General features: G+C 36.7%; 1 protein-coding gene across 7 annotated transcripts in view; it reads right to left on the reverse strand.

Moving 5' to 3' along the window:
• Positions 1-12,262, reverse strand: part of ARL15 (ARF like GTPase 15) — a 269,511-nt gene that overhangs the window by 110,990 nt on the left and 146,259 nt on the right. The window lies entirely within an intron of this gene.

The following is a 12,262-nucleotide window of genomic DNA, read 5'->3' on the forward strand; positions in this document are numbered from 1 at the left end:
CTAAATCTTTTAAATATATCAAAGCCTATAAGTATCTGCCATCAAAACATCTATTTGAGATTGAGAGTTTCCATTCGCACAGAACGGGTCAGGTTGGACCCTCAGTGATCTAGTCCCATCTCCCTGAACCAGCAGGGCCATCCTGGAGCACACAGCACAGGATCGCAACCAGTTGCAATCATGCCGAGAATATCTCCAGGGAGGGAGACTCCACAACCTCCCTGGACAATCTGTTCCAGTGCCTGGTCACCCATGAAGTAAAGCATTTCTTCCACATGTTCAGGTGGAATTTCCTGTGCATCAGTTTCTGCCTGTTGTCTCTTGTCCTGTTGCTCAGCACCGAGCAGAGCCGGTCCCTGCTCTGACCCCTGCCTGCAGTCACTGACAGATGAGGTGCCCTCTCAATCATCTCTTCTCTAAGCTGAAGAGGCCCAGCTCCAGCCTTTCCCCACAACAGAAACATTCCAGTGCCTTAATTGTCCTGAGCTGGACACACTCCAGGACCTCTGTGTCTCTCATATCCTGAGGAGTCCAGAACTGGACACAGCACTCCAGCTGAGGCCCCACCAGGGCTGACTTGGGGTTTGGTTTAGTTTTTTTCTCATTTCAGTCTTTCTAATTATTGAAATCTGACACTTGAGCTAGCAATTTTTTAACATTATTTAGCTCATTTATAAAACTAGGTAAGTGCATTTTTGTAGAATGAACAAATCATACAGCATCAAAAATAACAACTATATGAGACTGTAGCTCACAAAGTATTACTCCCTAAACTGAGAAAGTTAGGTTGATTAAAGAAGAATATAAACAGTCTAGTGTGTGACATTTATAGAGATTAATCTCCAATTTCAGGAAGGAAAAAAGAAAGTGAAGGGCTTTTTCAATCACAGAAGATTCATTTCTGTGTTCCAAAACTGCTATTTTATTATAAATACACTATTCTAAGTTTTCATTTTTTCTTTGTATTAGAATAGCTAATTTCATAATTTAAACAATGTCTTGAGCATAATGCAGGTTTCTAGTTGCCATCAGGTCTTGATCTAATTATTTTACATCATGTGCTGAAGTATGGCTATAGTGAAACAGAGGTAGTGACACAATCACACAATTTTAAAAATACTACAACAACAGAAATTCCTGTATTAAGACCACATTATCAGTAAGTCTTCCTTTTGCTGGGTCACAGGACTCAACAATTAACATCAAGGCTCTGACTCTGAGTAAAGCCTCAGCTTTCATCTAATTCAGATGACCTCTTCAAAGCTTCATTATAAGATTTAATTGCACTGATTAACAGAGATCAGAGTCAATTAGCTATTTGCAGTCTGCACATCACATCACAAGGCACCTATGTTTGTGGTGATGCTGCATGACAGAAAACTAGATTAATTAATGTAACACAACACTTGTTTTCTTCCTCAAATGTGCATCTCCAGATTTTGGATGCCTCTGTGCAAATGTTGTCAAGGCTGCTAAATCCAGAAAAGGCTAAGTAACATTAAAGATCTTTACAAATAGGAATTATTGGGGGTTTTAGCTATGACAATAACTTCCAAAAAAGCACCACGAAAAACAGTGATAAAAAACCCCAACCTATCAGTGTCCTTTTAACATTCCAATATGAAGGATCAAGCTTCCTGTACAGCTGCATTTTTAACTTCTGAAGACATTTGGAGAAATAAATAATAAAACAATAAACTTTTCACACTGCAGGCACCCTGCAATCTCTCTGTAAAATGCACCTTTGCCCTACTGCACAGTGATAGCATGCACAGCACCAAGCCCTGCATTCAGACCATGGAAGTATCCCCTCACAAGTGGTTTCAGTGCTGAGGCAGCACAGACACTCTTCTGCCAGTCCTGAGCTTTGCAAGACATTTCTTTGAATGCAGTGTAACCTTCTGTTCCCTATTAATTACAGGCTCCCAGACCAGTAGTAGAAAAGTCTCTTCACAGTATGCATCAAGTAATGCCATCAATTAAAACAGTGGCTCCAACTTTCAACTGAGACAAGACTTGCCTAAATAACTGTGATCTTCATTTCGCTTCATTAAAATATGCACAGAAATATAATCCTAAATTGTTATACATATTTTGTACTAGTTGCAATGATCATTATTTAGGTATCCAAAGTGTATCTTGAAGGCTGGCCTGAGCTTCCTTTGCTTGAGCTTTAACCATGTATAGCCAAATCATAATGTGAGACCAAGAAAGGAATGCCTACAAGTGGCGTGCTATGTGCCAGGGCATCCTGAGCCCAGTGCCACAACAACGGGGCTGCATGACACCTGGTCTGCTCATAGTCCTCCTGCAGCTGGAAAACACTGCATAGACAGGCTCTTCAGCTTTAGATGATTTTACACAGTATTTCTTATTTGATCTTAAAGATTGTAAAATACCTTAATTTTTCTGGTGGAACACTGAAAGCTGGTTGTTGCAGGAAACTTCTGAGAGCTTTTTTTTTTTTTTAGTTTTACATCATTGGCTCATATTCTGCATAAAAAATGCCATATCGAGTTCTCTTGCAAGTGGGGCCCAGTGAAATTCTCATACATCAGTAAACCACTGAGGCGCCACAAATCCACTGCTTTAAACAATGAGGCTGAGTTTACCAACTGTTATGCAATGTGACATGGGTGCAAAAATCACTTGTATAAGTTTTTAATGAATAGATAATAATAAACTCAAGAATAGTTTTCTGCTGATACTAATGTACATGCCTATTTCAATAACAATGATAAATATTAATATGCTTTTAAAATTCCTATATAGCTATAAAATAAAAAATAAACTATATTGATCATGCTTCAGATTGAGAAAGGGATGAAAGAGATCTCAGCAAATGAAGGGCTACATAAGGTGAGATGCCTCCAGTGACAACAAATGCACATCAATGGCTTCTGAAAGGAGTAAGATCAAATATCCATATATTTTACCAGAGCTCTAAACTGCCCACCAGCTTCTCAACTAGGGCAGGAATTGAAAACTGTGTGGAGCCAGCCAGGACGATCAAGTGCATTCCTTCTCTCCTGCAGGAAATCACAATCCCTGTTCCCACTTGGAAAACTGATGAAACTACATCTTTAAAAGTAGTTTGATATGTTGACCTGAGATTATGATTGACCTTGATTCTAATTGTAGGTTTATAACTTCAAAACCCTTGGGAAACATTAATATGCAAACATTTCCATATTTGCTTTGCTAACCAAGTCTTGACACACCACATCTCCACAAAATCCACCAAAGCACTCTAGCAGGTTCTAAAAAAAGGAGACAACCAGAAAAAAAGAGACTAGAACCTAAGTGGAACTTTTCCTTGGGGAAGTAGTACTACTTTGGTGTTCATATTGACTGTAAAATACTATTTAAGCAAATAAAGAAAATACAGTAAAAATCAATGAGAGTATGCTACGAAGGCTTAGGAAGTAAAGAAGGGATATAGGAACCCAGGGAAAGAACAACCATGTCACAAACACTACCATAAAAATCCTGTGTCCTGTCTATTTACCATCATGCATATAAAACCAAATGAAAGCCAGAATCACAGAACCAATTAGGCTGGAAAAGCCCTCTGAGATCATTGAGTCCAACCTAACAGCAAACACTACCATGCCAACTAGACCACAGCATTAAGTGCCATGTCCATTCTTCCCTTAAACACTTCCAGGAACAGTGACTCCACCACTCCCCTAGGCAGCCCATTCCAGCATCTAATCAGCCTTTCTGTGAATTCTTCCTAGAGCAGAGCCAAGAGCCAAACTATTTTAAAAACATAAAGCTTGCCAGAGTTCAAGTGTTTAGACAATGCTCTCAGGCACATGGAGTGTTTCTTGGGCCTGTCCTGTGCAGGGCCAGGAACTGGACTTCAATGACTGTGGTAGGTGTCTTTCCACTCAGGACATTCTGCAATTATATCATGAACAAAAGCTGGGGTTTGATGATTGTTTATTTCTCCAATACCTCCTCTCCCACTCCCCCCACCCCCCAACTCGTTCAGGTAACACAGCAATTAAATTAACTATTGTTCCAGTTCCTTGGAGCACTTACTCTGGACTTTGCTCACTGGACCCAAAAATCTCAGTCCATTTCTGTATCCCATCCTTAGGGAATGGAAAGGAACCTAAAGGAACCAAAGCAGAGATGCTTTCTCACACCCAGTGGGATGCTGCTTCTCTTCTCTATGTCAGAACCGGGCAGAGACGGGAAGAACAGCCAAGCAGCTGCACAACTGCAATAAACGCAATTGCCTGATCCCTTCAGAAAACTTTTTTCCCTATTATGTTCTAAAACCTGAGCCAACGTCTTGTGTGTTTTGCTTCATTTTCAGAATACTTAAGTATGCTCATGAAAAACTTTCTTAGAAGAGCAGATTTCCATTACAAGTGATTTTAAGAGAAGCTAATATTATTAAAATTCAAGCAAAATTCATACTGAAAGAAATGTTTAACTTAATTCTAAAAACTTCTTGAATGAATCAGATTACATTCACAAGTCAAACTCATAGTTCAGCTTCCACTGTTCATGCCTGCCATTTCTGCCTGAGTGCAAAGTCTTGCTCAATTTGCCCAAAGTTTACAGTAATCTACATTTTACTGAGAGAAGGAAGATTCAGGGGGTTTGGGGGATAAAGAGATGGAAGATTAGAGGCCTATTAACCAGTCTTTATTTTCCTAACTATTTTGGTATTTTTTATATTCCTGAATATTTTTCTAGGTGATCAAAGGAAAACGGGTAATGGAATTTTTTTTCCCGTATTAAAAAAAAATAATTACTGGAGTTCACCAAATCATTAGAAATCTCTGAGAGGAGACACATGAATAGTTTTGCCCTTAATTGCAATTACTATAGATTAGTCTTCCTGCTGGGAGTACTCCTGTTTTTCCTTTCATATTATCTGGGTGGAGCAGATTAGGTGATCAGTTCTCAAGTTTTCTCTTAATCCTCTAAAATCTCCTGTGCTTCTCAAGTTCCTCTGTCTTTTCCTCACTGTCTTGTCCCTCGTTTATAGTAAGCTGGAACATAGCTTTCTTCAGGATGCTATAATGTAAAACATTATACTGTGATTTATTTATATTTCACTGATAATGTGATTTATGCTGTCACTAGTGGAGTTTTGGTGGCTTAAAAGAATTGAAAACAACAATCAACCCAACAATTAACCTCCCAACACCTAAATTCTCCCAACAACTGAAACAACAACAAATACTTGGAAAAAACTTTTTTGGTGCTCTTGAGGAGATACTGCTATGTTGAAAGCAACAGGATTTGAAAATATTGGGAAAATTAAGGATATTAAATCTACTGTACACAGTAAATAAATAATTGGCAAATAAAAAAATTAAAATATAATACAATTTTAAAAAGACTGATTCTGAGAGACAAATAAGGTCTGGGATTTCCCTGATTTCTTCAAAGCTATCCCCTCTTTAGGGACCTCTGCATCACAAAGAGAGGAAAGAAGACTAAAACAAACATGAATGACACAGCTAGACTGAAGTGATTCTGCCTGAAGTTTTTTGCTCAGTTACACATTCCTGCACCAAGAATTCCACAACCAGTTAAATGCTTGATCTGTATGAGAGAAAGAAGCATGAACATAGGATTTCTTCTCAGAGAAAATTTTCATCTCACCACTTAAAGCATCTATGTGTGGCATTCACTCCTTGTTTCATCTTGAATAAGATGAAAATGCTCTCAGAAAAGCTTAATATTTCCAGAATAGCAGTAGAGGATGTCAAAGGGATTTACAAGGTTTCCATGTACTAAATCACAGATTTTCTTGTGTAAAGTGCAAGTTCAGTAAAACTAGCAAAAAAACCAGAAATGAGGATCAGCACAGACTTGTACATCACAGTAAGACAACTAAGTCTTCATAAAAGCACACATCTTTTCAGCAAAGGAAAACTCATGCTGGATGTTACAGGCTTAGGCCTCTATGACAATCTCAATCTCCTTTACTTCTAGGAAAAAGGGTCAAAATTTTTTATGATGTTATTCATACATATTTTAGTTCCCCTGCCATTTTCCTACTTCTTTAGAAGAATGTTGTTATCCAAACATCTGGTATTGTCTCTGTAATATAATGAGCAATATTTTATGGGCTGTATATTCCTCTAGAAATATTGTATATGTCTGCAGTTACATATACTTTATTGAAGGCAAGAATGAAAAGTATACTACTTATTTTCCTTACACCTGACTGTGTCTTATATTTCTCATGATGAAGAACAGGACCAGCAAAGCCTACACACACTGTAAAGGCCTGTTGAAAAACTACTCACTTCATGATCTAAACTGCTTGCAATAACAGATTATCTGATTAAAGCTCCTCTAACACAAGTAGATAAATTTATCTTGCCTACAGGCATAAATGAGACTGCATCTGCAAACTTACAATAATGTTTATCTATTGGTCTCTTTCACAGCTGAATAACATGGTCTAAAGAAGCATTTTAATAAATTCATCTGCCTTTTGTAGTTCGGGGGAAGGGGGGAAGGAAGAAGAAAATGCAGACATCTCTAGTTTTCGTGTAAGCCAACAATTTAAAACAGGTCTATTACAGTATACTTGGCTCCTGACAAACTACTTGAGAACCTGTCATATGGCATGCCAAGTTCTTTTAAACCTCTGAACAGGTTTATTATTACTGCTCTACAAAGTCTGCAACAAGTCTTGGCAGACCTACCACTCAGCAAGAAGAACACTAGACCAGATGTGTTTAGAATTCAAAAGCGCAAAGTTGCCATTTTCCATTTACAAGTCACCTTTAATCTTTTCAACTAACCTTTCCAACTATAGTCAATCCAGAGTCTTGCCTACTTTAGCAAGACAGATAGGTGGAAATGTAATGAGAGAGTTCAGTAGTCAGGCTAGCTCTTCATGGGCCAAAACCACTTTTCTAGTACTTTTAATTAGTCTTTGAGTAAATGTAACTGAAGACAAACTAAACTGACTAAATGCCACTGGGCAGCAGAGCTACAGTCCACAGATATACTATTTCAGAAAATACTCACTGCAGCACTGTCTGGAAGATGAATGTAAACACACACACACAGAGATTAATTTTGAATTATCTTCTCTCCCCTCCATATTCCCCCTTTCCACCCTGGACTTCCCAAAAACATCACAACTGACATTGAAAGTGGCCAGGATGTCACCAATACTGACCAAATGACCAGTGATAAGCATTTCAAAATGCTGCAATTATTAATTTTCAGATGGTCATGTAAAGTAATACTGTAGTAACATTGATTAGATTGCTTTTTTCCAAAAGAGTTTTTGGCTCACAGACTTAAGACAGAACAAGCTTAAGAAAGAAAATTAACAATAAAGATTCCAGACCATAATTCTTTGGATAACAATGACAACTCGATCATATTCAGGACATAACTAATCAAAACAGAAGAGATTTTTTCATATAAGACATATGTCTGTTGCTTGTGGAGGCTAAAGGGTTCTCAGAGGTTTAGAAAACTAGCTAAGATACAAACAATGAAAAACATCACATTATTTCATAAACTGCAAGTATCAATACATATCTGAGAATTCACAATAGCATTTTCTGAAAAAAGCCCAAGTATTCTCTCACCTGGAACTCTTTATAAAGAAGCAGTTCTTTTCAGTCTGAAGTGATCAAATAACAAAGAGTGCATTTTAGGAAATAATTATAAAACTGAGGAAAAGTACTACGCTGAATGCACATTAATAAAGGAGTGAATTAATCCCTGATATATGTTACCTGAAGGAATATCAAAAATTCCAAATTTTTGGTAATGTATGAGGTTTTGGGTCTTTTTTTTTGGTTTTTTTTTGGTTTTTTTTTAAAGGCTGTGTGAATGCATGCATGAATTTCACAGCATTTTGCTAAATATTATAACAAAGGACAAAACACCAAGAATAAATGAGAGAATAAAGCATCAATAGTTTCTCAATCCTAAAGTATATAAATTTAAAACCACATCATTTACACTTTTGAAGAACACTCACTTTGCAAGGAATCACTGTTGAAATAAGTTAGATTTCCATTCAGGTGCAAACTGCTGGTTTGCTATAGATGATACAGAGATTCCACAGTATTTCTCAAGTGTAAGGAGATGTGCCTTCATAAGAAACAATGATAATATCTTCAGAAAATGTGCTTCCCCCTATTTTGCACGCTACTAGTCTTTCATCAGACATTACATTAACTCAAAAAACATTAAATAAGTTAAAAAATTGGTGACAAATTGTATTTTTTAGAAAACAGCTCAATATGATGGTCAGTTCTCAGAAGCAGCTAAGAACATCCCATGCAGCTTTGACTTCAGAGTCTGACTTGTTTTTTTTGAAAGGACAATTTCTAACAGAGTAGCTCAAGCACAGACTTTCAAGCAGCAATGGATCAATGTTAATCTACAACCAACTTATGTCAGGCCCTAGCAACTTCAAATTATTTCGAAATATTAAACAACACCCAACAAACTTGGCTGAAGAAGCTTCCCAACCTTTCTGCTTACTGCTGGCATTTGCACAGCCGTACTCTTCCACAACATATCCACACAGCCTGTATCTTTGAGAACTTCAGCAGTGTAACACCTCAGAGCACTGAATCAATATTACAATTTAGACCAAGTGAATTGGTCAGAGGTAAGCTGAAATCTTAAACACCAAAGTTTACAAACAAGAAGCATGCTTCTACAAACTAGAGAGTGTCTTCAGAGCATTTCAGCAAAGATGCCTTCTAAAAGAATGGTCTTATATAACTGCATTACTAGCTGCCTAGTGTGACAGCCCAATTTCAGGACATTATGTAGGCATTCTGCTTCTTTCTAGTACAAACCAAGATGAGCTGCTCGAATGTGGATGATCTTATGGAAATAAGAATCACACAGTTGGTGCTCTCAACAGCTTATGTACACCTATTCTCATCTTAATGACAGAGATCGGCAGTTGGAAAGGTCATGACTGAGACCTCCCAGGATGATGAAGAAGAGCAGCTAATCATGCCACAAGTTATGCAACTGCTGGGGCGGAGTTCAAAAAACCAAAGCAGATAGCTACAAAGACAGGCCTATGTACAACAGATAGATATCTATATAACTGTAGGGATAAATACTTACCTGTATGCACAGGAACACCAGACAGTGCCAGACACCCTTCTCCTCAGGGAAAACTCAGAACCATAAGACACCGTGAATTTTGCTCTACATGACCACCATATAGCTTCCTATATACCTCCGAGGTGAGCACTGGGATCTGACTCAGAGATTGATGAATGTGAGATTATCCATGTCAATATTCTGATAACATTATGTCAATGAGGTGAAAGGATAAGCTTATAGAAAACAAAGGGGGATTATTCCTATGGGTCAAACAGAATTCTGTTGGCAAACAGAATTTTGGGGTAGGAAACTCATTGGACAGCAACTCTTTTTATAGAAATTTTTCCACTTGGGTCATGAACCTCTACTAATCAATAAGTAACTTTCTGAAGACAGATGAAGAACAAACACACATTGCAAAACATACCATAAAATGGGAGTTGCTTCTTCCGACAATATGATGAAATACTCCAAATGACACAAATGTCCTCCTACAAATCTTTCTGAACTTAATGCCAGGACATGGTTGGTTACTGTTTGTCAAGTAAAGTTCATTTTCTCCTTTCAACAAGCACCTCATACAAAAAAAGTCCTTATTAATTAATGTTGTTATTCCATAACAACTTCCTTTACACACAACAAAGATCTGTCCCATCATAATGAGATTACATAAAACATGCATCCACCTTAGTTGTATAACACCACCTAAGATGGGCTTTAAATATGCTTCTTTTACCAACAGTTTTTTCCTTAAACTGCATGCTTTTTTGGACAATCAAAAAACCAAAGTTGCCTTCTTCAGTTTAAGAGAGCTGGTTTTATGGTTTTGCTGCTTCTTATCTCCTTAAAGGAGTTATTAGCATTATTCGAAAAGATAGTTGATAAAGAACATTTAACTGTTTAACAATACTCAACAGACAGTTGATTATAGAAAGACATGTCAGTGCACATATGGCAGGCGGATAAATTATGCACATCTGGATTACTTTTGGCAAGAAACACAACTAAGTGTCTAACGCCAAGTTTAGCAATCTGTCACTATCAATATGTGCATTTATTTAAAGATGTCAAGGATTCAAAGTCATATTTTCTATTTCTTCATAAAAGTTCCAGCTCTTCACGAGACAGCAAAACAGGTGACAAAACACATTGCATAAATTGCCAAAGGCTGTATAAACAGGGGAAATTTTTAACTTACCATGCTTACAGGAGTAGCCAAATTTTCAAATCAACTCTACCCTTCACCAGTTTATATTAGTATTTAATATCTAAAGTGGGTATTTAATCAAGTTCTGAATACCAGCCTCAAAACTTAGATAAAATTTTGCTAAGTTCAAAGAAAATGAAACAATATGAAGCTATCTGAAAAGTTTTAATCATGACCTTGTTTGTACAGTAACTGATTATTTTTGGTGATAGTGTAATGAGAAAATTTACTCATATCTAACTATATTGCCCAAAACTAAGTAATAGATTCGGCAGTAGGGAGAACTTACACTATACGGAAAGGCAAGCATAAAACTGAAGGTTAAGAAGTCATGCATGTTCTTAATTCAAATCTAACGTAAGTAACCAAAAAGGGAAAGTACAATTGATATGGATGAACATTTGCCACAGAAAGCAATGGTTGCATACAAAAAAATTATCAAAAAGCCAGAGCAAGTTTTCCTCAAAAGAACAGAGAGATTGATCAAAAATGCCTTTATAAATCCATAAATATCTTAAATACATGAAAACCAAAATCAAATTTTGCGGCAAAAAGTCTAGTTGCTTTCTTACACATTAAAATCATTCAGCTTATACTTAACAAAGGGAGAAGGGAATGAAGTATTACCACTGTCTATCAGTTTTAAAGTAAAAAATGCTACAAAAACAAGTTGTAAGAATTTCAAGACTAGTCATTGCTTGTTTGGTATCAGAAATTCCACTCCGGTTTAGCTCAATGATCTTAGAATGGTCATCATCCATAGTTCTTTTATGATTTTCATCTCTAAAGAGAATAAAACCTCATTCTGTCTCGCTTCCACTGTCTAGATGTCTGGAGAGACAACATTAAACCTGACTAAATAAATTTAACTTTTTATTCATATTAATATATGAATACATGAAAAATATAAAGGTTTTGATTACAGTTGTAATACAGCCTTAATTACATTCACAAGAAATTCAAATATCTTGAGATAGGTTATAACATTTATTCCAAATATCTACTCAAATTGTATTAATATTTGTTATACCAAAATACAAAAATATCATTATGTATTTCAATACCTGAAACCTGTGCATATTTTCTACAGAAGCAGTAAGAATTTGCATTTTTATTTCACACAAATACAGAGGTAAACAAGTAGATACAACATTTTAAATTTTAAAGAATTAACTGATTCTCCACCTTACTGGACACCATATCTGCAGCTTTGAGTGAGTTTTCACCTTGCCAAACATAAGAAAGAGAAGCTGGAAAAAAACAGTGAAAGACAGTAGAATCATCTGCCTTCCTGATAAGCAACCATGCCTGTGGTAGAGGAAAAGATACTGCACTGTTGGGGTTACTGAGACAACAGTTTTCATACCAGCCTCAGGACAAACACACTAGGCAGCACGAATTCACTCAGGTCTTAGAGAGCTTAAATCAGATGGATTTTTGTTTGTCTTTTCACTTATACTTTGCTGCTAATTCTCATTCTAGTGGATAACAGTACCTGCTTCTCACCATACATAACCTATTTCTCTTGTCTCCAGTACCTCTAAAATTTTCACTCTTCTTCACAAGTACTCAAAGAAAATATGCAAAATTTGGCACAGGCACTTCCCACCACAGAAGGAGTTGAGAAATTCTCCTGACAAGTACGCATAGGGTAATATTTTAAGCAGATGATTAATTAAATCAAATTGAAAATCTCTTTAAAAAGGAGAAGTGAAAAGGGTTTGTTTACTAGGACAAAAATCTTGAACAGCACTGAAATGGGTAAATACCAAGCTGAACAGTCACTGGTTAGGGACTGACAACACAATAGTTTACACTCCCTATTGGGCACTTGACATGAATTACTTACAGGCCAGCTAAAATAAATAGACATGGAACTTGATAACTTCAGCTGTACTGCATCTCACTTTAAAATTCTTTTAACAGATTGGCAATAGTTTATACTGTGTAACAGCGGCTTTTTCTTTGCATACA

This window comes from Zonotrichia albicollis, chromosome Z (genome assembly GCF_047830755.1).
Source record: "Zonotrichia albicollis isolate bZonAlb1 chromosome Z, bZonAlb1.hap1, whole genome shotgun sequence".
NCBI lineage: Eukaryota > Metazoa > Chordata > Aves > Passeriformes > Passerellidae > Zonotrichia > Zonotrichia albicollis.